The following is a 5,022-nucleotide window of genomic DNA, read 5'->3' on the forward strand; positions in this document are numbered from 1 at the left end:
CACCCGTAATCACTATCCTACAGGATACGTGCTATTGCGTGGTTTATTTTTGAAATTGAAATAACCGATCAATTTTTGGCGCCGTTGCCGGAGATTGCTTGCATAGTTATTTTTCCTATCATAAAAAAAATTTAATTAATTAAAAAAAACTTTAAAAATATATATATATATAAATTATTCTCTATTATTGTTACTTTTCTTATCTCCTTTTTCTCTTCTACTAATTTTTTTTTTTTAATTTTTCTTTTGGTCTTATTTGATCACGAATCGAAGAGGAGATCTGGGCTATCAGAAAGGAATGCTTTGGAGGTTTGCTAAAAAAAAAATTTAAAATTGCTGGGGAAATTCTCTTTGGTAACCTCTAAACCTTTCTTATTTAAATTAATTATTAACTTGAAATTTTGTGGTGATTGTTTGATTTCAATTTCAACAAGAGTGTGATGCATGCTTGATACACATACACAAATCAATCTGCACATAGTAAGGGCAATCACCCCAACAAGATAAGAGCCGGATTTCATCACCGGACTCTTGCCCAACTTAGGTGAACTCAATCTCACATAGTGTCACTTTAATTAAAATCAATTAGACATTGGCTCCTAGGGACATTCGAGCTCAATAGGACGAAGATCACCGAAGGTTGCACCAATTTCGCTCTGTGGCTTAGTTGATGTCTAGGCAAGCTTTGTCCCTATAAGGGAGACAGTTCATCTGTTCGAGGCAAGTGGGTTTTAAGTGGGACCTTTGCGAACGCATCGTGACCCCTCCACTTACCTGGGAGCTTACCTGGTCAACTCGGTTCATTAGACCGGATTGGAGGCTTAGGTGCCCTCTTCAAACCAGTTAGGAGCTGTCTAGTGGTTTCAGGACAAACACAAGGATTGATGTGTTTATCTTTTATTGCATGCTTGATTGATCAAGTACTAGTGTATGCAAGGTAGTCGTTCTAGAGTACGAAACCTATTACCTTTTGACCCTGAAATAGAATGAACCCTTAGGAACATTCGAGCTAAGATCAAAATATTAGGATCATCCCCACCTCTTAAGATGGCTGAAGAACAACCCAAACTCCTGAGGGAATATTTTACTCCCACTATTTACACTTCCCCATCTTGCATTCGATTATCTGAGGTAGCAGCTGTACAATACGAAATAAAGTCTAGTGTGATCCAAATGCTTCCATCTTTTTATGGGCTCACCAATGAAGATCCATATAAACACCTAGATGAATTCCTTGAGATTTGCACCACTGTCAAGATTCAGAATTTCACTGATGATGCTCTGAAACTTAGATTATTCCCCTTCTCCCTTAAAGATAGAGCCAAGCAATGGTTGAATTCTTTAGAAGCCAACTCGATTCATTCCTGGGGTCAAATGCAACAAGAATTCTTAAAAAAATACTTTTCCATAGGAAGAACGAACCAGTTTAGACGTGCTATCACAAGCTTCTCCCAAACTGAGGGAGAAGAATTTCATGAAACTTGGGAGAGATTTCGGGTCCTAATCCGTAAATGCCCACATCATCAAATACCTAAGTGGCAGCTAGTGCAATGCTTCTATGACGGATTGACTGAACGAAACCGTCAGATGATTGATGCCGCATGTGGGGGGACATTCATGCTTCAAAATGAGCATGAAGCATGGAAATTATTTGAAAATCTAAATGAAAACTCCCTCCACCATGCTTCATGTTCTCGTCAAGTACCCCCGAGTTCTCAAAGAAAAGGGACCATTTGTGAAATAAGTCATTCTATGGACCTGTCTAGCAAGGTAGATGCATTGTCCCATAAGATTGACCAACTGATGATAGGTGGGCATTACATGAACTCTTCCCAAGCACAAGTGTGTACTATTTGTTCTAGCCCATCCCACCCTATTCATGAGTGCCCTTCAGCGCCCCAATTCCCCGAACTCGTGCAAGAACACATCAATGCTGCTCAAACACTGCCTAGACTGGGTAATGACCCATTTTCCAATACATATAACCCGGGATGGCGAAATCATCCAAACTTTTCTTGGAAGCAGCAAGCTTCGAACACAGCCCAACCCTATTTCCAAAATTTTCAAAATCCTCAAAATTTTCAAACCCAACAAAATATTCATCCCTACCGTCCCTCGACTCAATTTCAACACACTTCTCCTCCACCCCAAAGAAACACAGCCTTTGAGGAGAAAGTGTTGAACGCCCTTCAAGGTTTGGAAACCATTACACAATTAGTGCACTCTCATACGCAATCAATCGCCAAGCTAGAATCCCAAATGGGTCAACTAGCTAATGCACTAAACAAGCGAGAGGAAGGAAAGCTTCCAAGCCAACCACTAAGTAATCCTAGGGGACAATACATGGCTCAAGAAAATCAACTAAATGCAATTCATCATGAACAAGCCAATGCTTTGACTACCCTAAGAAGTGGACGTGTAGTAGACAATAAGATTGGGGAGGACAACAATAAGGAAGATGAAGAAGAGGATAGAAATGTGTCAAATGAAAAACCTTCTTCTTCTTCTTCACCTAGTCCACCTTCTACCAAAACTCATATCCCAAAGGCCCCATATCCTGAAGCTCTTACTTCACCCTCTCCATTTGGCAAAAAGGGAACTTCATTAGAAGAGATGATGGAGGTCTTCAAACAAGTTAAAATCAACCTCCCACTCCTTGATGCCATCAGACAAGTTCCCTCCTATGCCAAATTTCTCAAAGACCTTTGTACACAAAAGCGAAAATCTAGGACACATGTGCCTAAAAAGGTCTTCCTAACTGAGCAAGTGAGTTCTATTCTCCAACACAACACCCCTCCAAAATTCAAAGATCCTGGTGCTCCCACCATCTCCTGTGTCTTAGGAAATAATTTCATTGATCGAGCACTCTTAGATCTAGGGGCAAGTGTCAACCTTTTACCTTATTCAGTTTATGAGAAACTTGGTTTAGGTGAGTTAAAACCAACCTCGGTATCCCTTCAATTGGCTGATCGATCTGTAAAAACACCACGTGGGATAATTGAAGATGTTCTTGTCAAGGTAGATAAATTCTATTTTCCAGTAGATTTCATTGTCCTTGATATGGAACATGAGCCCAATCCTAATAAACAAATCCCCGTGATCCTTGGGCGGCCCTTTTTAGCAACAGCCAATGCATGCATCAATTGTAGAACAGGGGTAATGAACATATCATTTGGGAACATGAAGGTAAAATTAAATGTGTTCAATGCGGCCGACCAACCCGCAAGGAAAATTGAGTGTTTTATGATAGACAAAATAGATGACCTCATAGAAGGAGATGCAAAAACTATCTCACTATGTCTGGCTGAAGACAATAAACTTAGCGCTTGTTGGGAGGCAACCCAATTCTCTTAGATTTATTTAACATTGAGGACAATGTTAGGTTTAGGTTTGGGGGATATTTTTGAGTATTTTTAAGAATTTTTGGTTTTGTTTGCATCTCTTGCATTCGTTTTCACTTCACAATGTTAGGTTTAGGTTTGGGGGTATTCATCTTGATTTTCATCCAAAAAAAAAGAAAAAAAAATATGTCATTTTCATTTTTATAAAATAATAAATAATAAAAAAATTTAAAAATAATAATAATAATAAAAAAAAGTTTTTGTTTTTTTAAAAAAAACAAAAAAAAACCTAATTTCTATACATTAATGTGAGAATGATAAACACACAAGGTATATAAAATCTAAAAAGCCCAATGACTAGTCGGAAGTTATACAAATTTAAGTTCTTTTTATTAAGTCTCTCTTAGGGAGTTGTAAGCTAATTAATACTTTGGAATTTCACTACACACTGGCCGACCCTTCTAAGGTCTAGGCTCGACATTATATTGATAGTATAGTAGCAACCTTGGACCCTGATGAATCATACTTATCTAATCCAAAAAAAAAAAAAATCATCAATAAAAAAGGATTTAGTCAGGAACATCGAAAAGGGCTACCTATTGTCAAAGGTTAAATAGGCTTGTGATGAGGACTCCGAGCATAAGTCCGTAGGGGAGTCTTGATGCCTGACACCTTGTGCCAACTGGTGTGAGAGTTGTCGACTGATTGCTCGTTACCCGGAGAAATCACTACAAGAGTAAAAGTACACAATTATACATCTTTCAAAAAAAAAAAAAAAAGTTCTGTATTGACCTTGAAAAAGACAATAGTGTGAAAGCCGTCGTTGTAAAAATTCGAGTAAACTGGAATATTACAGATAAAGCCTGTGAGGTACTAAAGTAAACATCCACAACTCTCGAAATCCTACAGATATGATGATTTTGAATCAGTGAGCAGGTCTTTTCGACCAATCCTTGGAAACTACTAGTATTAACAATATTTTGGAGATCCGAACCCTTAGCTTGTGTACGGTCCAGATTTCACCAAGCACTCCAGTATAAATGAGTCTTACAACTCCCTAAACGGAAACTTAATGACTTTAACTTAGATTGCATACTAATCTAGAATTTGGGCTGACTTAGTAAATAAAACCGTGTGTGCTTTGAAATTCTTATCATTTATGTATCTTAAATTAGATTTGAATTAAAAAAAAAAAAAAAAACAACAACAACAACAACAACAAATTAATCATAAACAATAAATGATATTGAAGTTTGTGGGTATCTTCACTGGAAACCCTCACGAGACTATAACTCGTCCACTAGGGTAACCTAGGGGTTTAAAGCCTTGTTGTATATGGTAAATGCAATCGCGATGCCTGCAAAAGTGAGTTAGAGCTTTTCTTTAATTTTATTTTGCTCGAGGACTAGCAAAACATAGGTTTGGGGGTGTGATAAGTACTTAATAATTTATAATTTAGTCATCCTTCCATAGCACTTATCAATATTTTTAAACTGATAAATACATATTTTACCATGAAATTGAATAAACATTGAATTAAATTTAAATTATGGTAAGAGGTAAATAATTCTTTTCTTAAACCAGATTTTGAACTTGTCTCTCTCTCTTGATTGCAATCTTTCATGAAAACTACAGAAAAACATATAAGGAGATTGTGTTGACTCGGCTAAGGTTATAATTA

The 5,022-nt window shown here is 37.2% G+C and overlaps 1 non-coding gene across 1 annotated transcript; it reads right to left on the reverse strand.

Moving 5' to 3' along the window:
• Positions 1–1,423: 1,423 nt before the first annotated feature.
• Positions 1,424–1,529, reverse strand: LOC120106100. Its single transcript, XR_005508337.1, has one exon. It is a non-coding gene; the product is annotated as a small nucleolar RNA R71 (small nucleolar RNA).
• Between the last annotated feature and the right edge of the window lie 3,493 nt (positions 1,530–5,022).

Source organism: Phoenix dactylifera, unplaced genomic scaffold, assembly GCF_009389715.1.
Source record: "Phoenix dactylifera cultivar Barhee BC4 unplaced genomic scaffold, palm_55x_up_171113_PBpolish2nd_filt_p 000460F, whole genome shotgun sequence".
Lineage (NCBI taxonomy): Eukaryota > Viridiplantae > Streptophyta > Magnoliopsida > Arecales > Arecaceae > Phoenix > Phoenix dactylifera.